Here is a 7,708-nt window from a genome sequence, read left to right as displayed (position 1 = left end):
TAGAACTGCCTCAAAGCCTCTGAAGTATGCGATGAATTTTATATGGAAAAAACACTTATTCGTAAAAATGTTATAGAATTCTTGAAAATCAATATTTTTCGATCAGAAAACTCTATTTCTCTTAAGGGGACACCACCCAATTGTTTATTTCAAAAAAATTTTTAATATTAACTATTTTGTATAGGTCCCCCAAAAACCCCAAATAAATGCAATGGGGAGTCATAAAAATCGTTAGTATTAAAAATCGTAAAATAAACAATTCGGTATTAGTCTACTGTCCGATGGAAGAATATTGATTCTCAGAAATTATATGCTATTTCTACGAAAAAGTGTTCTTCCCGCATATAATATATAATCCTACACGGAAAACATCATGGGCTTTGTTGCAGTTCTAAATATATACATACTAGCAGACCCGGCGAACTTCGTCCCGCCCAAAATTTTTATATATTTTATTGAAACTTTTTGGTCCAAAATTTTCACCAACAATTCACGTCTACGATTTTTATTGGCACATTTGTCTGCTAAGATTAAGTTTTGGTGGTCATTTGCCGCCTTAAATAACCTAAGGAAAGTGTTATATCCGTTCTTGAAATTCTCCAGTTGTGCGGCATTTCATAGCACGGTTATTCGCAAAGCGAAATAAATTTTTTCCTCTTCACTCCCTGGCGGCAACAATGACCTGGTTCTATAGTGAATGTCCTAGAAGCTTTACAGTATAGTAGGTGGCAATTTCAAAATGGGTGCGAATCATTGTTCTACAGAAATGCAGTATACATATACTTATTTCAGACGAAATACCTTAAAAGTTTGAACGCACAATAGTATTGGAAAATCACATCCATTGGGCCAATTGCAACGCAGGACCGTCGATATACTCAATGGTGCAACAGGTCGATTTAATCTGACCTTCACGGCCCCTTTTCTCACTTGGCTATTTTTAGTAATAGCTCGACTTCAGCACCAGTTGGCAGCACGTTTTTGCAATAGTATTGCATACATATTTAAAACATTAGCCAAATCGGATCATAAATAAGATTTTTAGTAATAACTCAACTACAGCGCCAACTGTCGGATTAAATTGTGAAACTAAACCATCCAGAGACTCACTCAAAAACACAAAAAGTTTCGTTAAAATCCGTACAACCATTTAGGAGGATTTCACTCACAAACACACCTACAGGAGAATACAAAAATTCAAAGATAGCTAAAGGTAGGTTTGTAGGCCTCACACCCCTTTTCAAATAGCCCAAATTTTCTCCATGAGTATGGGCTTGATTTCAACTATATACATATCTCCATACCAAGTTCCAGAACTCTACCATGAACACTTCCAAAGATAGGCAGTATGAAAAATCCGGTTTGTATGGAAGATGCCACGCCCCCTTTTCCAATAGTTCCAATTTTTCTCCAAGAGTATGCGATTTATTTCGTACATCTCCATACAAAACTCTAGAACTCTACCAAAAAATTTCCAGAGATAAGCAGTATGAAAAATTCGGTTTGTATGGGAGACGTCACACCCCTTTTTACTATAGCTAAAATTTTTCTCCAAGGGTATGCGATCGATTTCGTATATCTCCGTACCAATTTCCAAAACTCTACCATGCACACTTTCAGAGATATGTAGCATGAGAAATTCGGTTTGTATGGGAAGTGCCACGCCCCCTTTACATATAGATTTTTCAGCCTAAAACCATCCTTGGGACACGTGCGGCAGGTGGCAGTTTCAAAAAAATCAGTTCAGCCGCCCTCGAGCCTTGCGAAAACTAACAAACGGCTTTCTAAATATAAATTAGTTGAGATATATTATATATTATAATTATATTTTGACAGTATCCGTTGTTTCTGATTGGCGCAAAAAAATCTTGCCTAGTGATGAATTCGCCCCTTGATATGGTCATTACTTAAATCTATTTATATTCGAAATTGCATGAAAATTGGAAAACAGGAATCTATAAGCTTATCCAGGCAAAAAGCTACCTATGTACCGAATTTTAAGCAAATCGGACCCTAAATACGATTTCTTCGAACAGATCGGTCCCTGGTCGACTTCTCGGACAAAATGGATCATATATGCTAAAAAGCTATCTACGTACCGAATTTTAAGCAAATCGGACCATAAATACGATTTCTTCGAACAGATCGGTCCCTGGTCGACTTCTCGGACAAAATGGATCATATATGCTAATATATGCTAAAAAACTACTTACGTACCGAATTTTAAGCAAATCGGACCATAAATGCGATTTTTTGGAATATATCGGCCCCTAGTCCACTTCTCGGAAAAAATTGATCGCATATGCTAATACATGCTAAAAAGCTATCTGCGCACCGAGTTTTAAGCAAATCGGACCGTAAATTCGATTTTTTCGAATAGATCGGTCCCTGGACCACTTCCCGGAAAAAATGGGTCATATATGCTAACAAGCTACTTACGTACTAAATTTTAAGCAAATCGGACTATAATAAGATTTTTTCGAATAGACCGGTCCCTGGTCCACCTACCCGAAAAAAAAGTAAAATTTTTAGCCTAAAACATGGTGGTTACTGAAAGCTATTTGTATACAAAATTTCATGAAAATCGGACCAGCCGTTCGCGAGATTACCTGTTACAAAAAAAAGGGACTTCCCTTTATATAATTAGTATAGATATATTTTTTTAACAAAAAACTACGCGTATCCTTTTTTATAATATTCGTAATTTTTTTTCCAGCTAAATTTATTATGTTATTTTTGTATAAAAATACCGTCCCAGCTTTAACCAAAACCATATAAATCACAGTTTCAAACTTTATAAAAAATTTCGGAAAATTCGACATATTTCTAACTTTTCAATCTGAATCTTTAGAACATTTGTGGGTAAACAGTTTTATAGCCAATATAATTTTAGTCTAATGAAGAGCAAGTTTCAACCGGCTAAAAAATCGCGTTGATTTTTGAGAATTTCTTTGGTGACGGATTTTTGTACTTTTTGCAAATAAGCATGAATTTCTTATGAAACAAAATGCGGGAGCAACAAAATTTCAAAAAATTAATGCCATTTTTTGTAAACTGCACTTTTTATATAAAAAAAAAACACCACAAAAGCAGTCTCCAAAAAAAAATGTAGGCTATAAAACTGCATACCCAAAAATATTCTCAAGATACAGATTAAAAAGTTGACGTTTAGATTAAAATTTGATGGATTTTCCTAAATTGTGTACAAAGTTTGATTTATATGTTGTGATTTATATGTTTGCGGTTAAAGCTTGGACGGTTTGTTTGTAAGCAAACCTGCATCGATGATCAACAACTGTGTATCTAGCAGAATTGATTGAGTGCACACGAAAAGGTGTAAATTTTGTTAAATGAAAAGTTTAATTTTTTTACGAAATGCGATAAATGGGAAAGTTTGTGAGTGAGCGAATATGTTTGTTGTTCTTCTACGTTAAAACGGCGGGATATATGTGGATAAAATTTTTCACGCAAATAGCAGAGACGTTGATTAATTTAGAGGACATTTTTTTTTTTTTGATGAGCGTTGCCACCTGCTTAAAAATTGGAATTCAATTCAAATTGTAGGTTCAACATAATCGTACAAAATTAATGCCAAACGAAAGATATTTAAAAAGTGGTGGTTTAACAATTTTTTTTTAAGGGGGTCGCCATCTGTCTGAGAAGTTAAAATTCAATTTTCATAATTATTACAAAAAAAACTTGTATAATATAATATCGAATTATCTTCGTCTTTCGTATTGCATTATCATTCTGAGTTTAGTTTCAAGTCTCTAGCTCATCGAGAAGTGGATTAATGATTGATTTCAAGATTTTACCCAAACAAGCATATACCGCAAGTTAAGTAAATGCTTGTAGAGCCGCTTAGATCCCGTACGTAGTAACTAAATACATTTTTTTATTAAAAATGCCAAACATAAATACTAGGATTTATGTATGTCAAAAGAGTTATTCTTTTTAAACTAATTTTAATTATTTTAAGATAGAATATAATTCGCATTTGAATACTACGAGTATTATTTGCACTGCCATTAATACCGACGCTGCATGCGAGTAAATGTAAATGTAAGCAAATCTGTGACATAATAATGCCTTGTGGCCAATAAGCCGTGACAATCTCGTGAGCTTACATATGTATATACATAAGTAAATATGTATATGTGCATTTACATACACCCATACATACATACATACGTAAGTATGCTGTGGCAAGTACTTTGCGTTGAAGTAAATCATTTTTATGCTCTAATTACTGTGGCAAAGTGTTGAGTCAGCATCTAGATAAATGATAGCGCTTTTGTCTTTATACCTTTTCTTGTCATAAAAATTATATTCATAAGTATAGTGTAGTGTATATATAAGCAAAATAAACGTTATTAAATGTGGCATAATAAAACTAAGGCTTAATGAAAGTAACCAATGCTCCTTGAACTGATTAGGCTTGGCAAAGCTTACAAGATTCGTTCTTGATTTTGCGACGTATTAAATACATATGTACTCGTACTATGCATTGTGTATGTGTGTGGTTATTAGGAATGTTAATCCGCCGAAAGAAAACCCATACTTAAAGTTGAGCGTAGGGTTTGTGGAACAAAACTGCTTTGTTCTCCAACAGGGCTTGCGAGCCGCTGATCTCCATCACCGAAAATTCCTAAGTGACGAGAAATAAGTGAGCTGAGCATCAGAGCTTGATATGATTCACCTCCTCATACTTCATATAGCAGCTGCCTCCCCAGCTTGAGGTGATGCTAAGTCAAACTACATGAATTCCGATCGGACAATGACCGATTAGAAGCCGCTACTGTAACAAGAGATTTGACTTAAGCTCACTTAAGAGTTTATTGATTGCCGACCATCACCATGTAGGCAAAAGGAGCTAGTCACCTTGCCTTCCAAGGTTTTCAGCCGGCATTCACTCATCTAACTAAAAGCCCATCTGTTCGGAAGCGTTCTAAATTTAGCTAGTGGAACCCAACCATTTCCTTACTCGGCGGCAATGCCACCAAAGTGTAAAGCGTTTCCGAATCATCAAAGAACCAAGGGCCCTGACTGCCGCTTGGCTTTCGGAACTAATGCTAATATCCGACTAACAGCTTATTTGTCCAGAAGTAGTCCACAGGTTGCCATAGGTATTCCAATAACATCCATTTCAGGTGCAATGCCGCTGTGCCCGGAACCCAAATCACTCTGATATGGTGGTAATCCAAGGCAATAGAGAGAAGAGAGAGAGGTCACGCAGTGCCCGACTAGTTTTTTACCTTGCCATCAGCGATCCCAGGGCCCTGATAAACAAATTGATGGATGAAACTATTTGTTGGCCGGAATTTACGTAAAAATATTGCCACACAATTTTTCAACATTGTGGATTTCCTTAAGTTGCAGGGTGCATTGATGGAACTATGATAAATATAGACGCCCCTAAGGCTACTGAGTACCAACCAATTTGTTAACTGGTACGGAAATCATTCAATTAATGCAATGTGATTTTTGTTTCTTTGTTACTGAATTATTTTGGAAAGATCTAAATAAATAGTCCTTAAATTTAGAAAAATATATCTATTTATATAAACATACATATGATAGTCAAGACGGACTTGCTTTTTTCCTTAATAATTTTCAAGGCAGCCAATTTATCAAAAAAAGTTGTAAAGTGATAAGTGATAAGTCGTTGGTGCAATTGGGTCCTGGTTTCAATGTAACCGAGATAAGTTCAGCGTAATCGTCGTAAAGTAAGAAAAAAACGGCACGATCGAGTTACAAAATTTGAATGAGAAACGATGACGTCTGCAGACGAATCGTTCGTGTGGCCTATCGTTCGACATAGATAATAAGTAATAATAATAAACAAGTTCTTAATCGCACATCTCTCCGCCAAGATGAACACACAAACAAATCCAATTATAAAAGTATTCGAGAACGAATGTTCGCCAACTTTCATTGGGAAACTCCCATTTTGTTTTTGTTGGCTTTGTGCCATCCTCAGTGCCAAATATAATTTGTGAGACTGATTTTTATGGTCACTACTTACATGGGTTAAAAAAATAAATATGTATATTTATGTACATAAAAATTGGATTTGATTGAGACTTTACTGCGAAATCCCGCTTCTATTGAAACCATTTCAAAACAAATAAATGCGTTTGATAATTTCATAATACTTTTGTTCGTTTATTTATGTTTAAAAATAGAAAAATATTCGCAAATATACATATGTACCACTGTCATTCCATTATTAATTAGTTTTTTTTTATTATTTCAGTTCAATTATTGTTTACTTATTAAAATATATACATACATTCTATTTGAATACACATATAAATACTTTTCCCTATCTGCGCCTTTTATTCAACATCGTCGGCGATGATAATTACATTTGCGTTTCTTCGTGTACAGTATCACCTTCTCAGACTTTGGCTTTGTTGCATTGTAACGAGCAGAGGGGGCATTGGCTGGGGCGGCAGTGGAGATGGGCACGAAAGTGCTGATATTCCGTCGTACGCTGATAGGTGTTACATTAATTCGTGAGGCACTTGGCGCACGTGTTGTTGTTGTTGTTGTTGTTGTTGTGACAGCATCATGTCGAAAATATTGGCGATAATTATTTGGCTGAAGTTTCTGCAGTGTCTTCAGTAGCTCTTGTATAAAATCCATTAATATTAAACAAATGTCATTTGACTGTTGATTTTCAATACGATACCGTTGTAGAGAGTCTTCCCTCGCCGACGGAATTGCAGCGGTTAACAGACATTGTAGCAATATGAAGATAAATGCAAATTTTATGTAGAGAAACATGAATGTATTTTTTTTTTTTTTTTTTTTGTTACTTTATTGCACTGACTGAGAAAACGAGTCGCTTTCTTAACTCACGTTACAAATGCGACTACTTTCAGAGGCCTTAAAATCAAATGACCCTTCATTTACAATATGCGGCTGCTTCTTATCAGTATAAAATGTGTCCACACATGTATGTACATATTGTTTATTTACTTCAATAGTGTCATAACTCAAAAAAAAAACACAAAATCGAGAAAAACCGCTTTAAAGTTTTGAATTTACATATACTCCCATAGTAAAATTGAATACATATTTTGTTCTAGTGAGCTACTGGTAATCAATAAATCTATGAAGAAGAGGCAGCGTTAATTTCTGCGTACTTGACTTAATACTTGTATTTTTTGGATTATTACACTATTGAAGTAAATAAGCGATATGTACACTGCCGGCAAAAAGTATTGGCATAGCAAATTTTTCACAATATATGCATACATTTTTTTTTTAATATTTGCCGCCAATTTTTTATAAAAATATGGTTCATTCTGCAACAAAAAAAAAACATAAAAAAAAACATAAAACTCCCGAAAATTCAGCAAATTGTCATGCAAATTTTCAAGTTTTTAATCAAATTTTTAGAATTCTTTTGGGTGTGCAGCTTTGCAGCCCATTAAATTCTAGTAAAAAGCTGCAACTTCGGAGTTAGTCAAAAATCGCATTGATTTTTGAGAATTTTTTTTGTTAAAGGTGCTTTGCATTTTTTCTATATAAATTATTTCCGAAACAAAAAATTTTGTATGGAAGAGACTGCGTAAAAAAAACAAAACTTTATTATAAAAATATAATACAATTGGGCTACAAATTTACATACTCAAAAAAATTCTAGAAAATCTCATTAAAAAGTTTAAAATTTGAATGAAAATTTGTAGAATTTTCGTGA

Source organism: Rhagoletis pomonella, unplaced genomic scaffold (genome assembly GCF_013731165.1).
Source record: "Rhagoletis pomonella isolate Grant_MI unplaced genomic scaffold, Rhpom_1.0 Rhpom_scaffold_00002, whole genome shotgun sequence".
Taxonomy (NCBI): Eukaryota; Metazoa; Arthropoda; class Insecta; order Diptera; family Tephritidae; genus Rhagoletis; species Rhagoletis pomonella.
Note: the sequence above shows the minus strand (reverse complement) of the source record.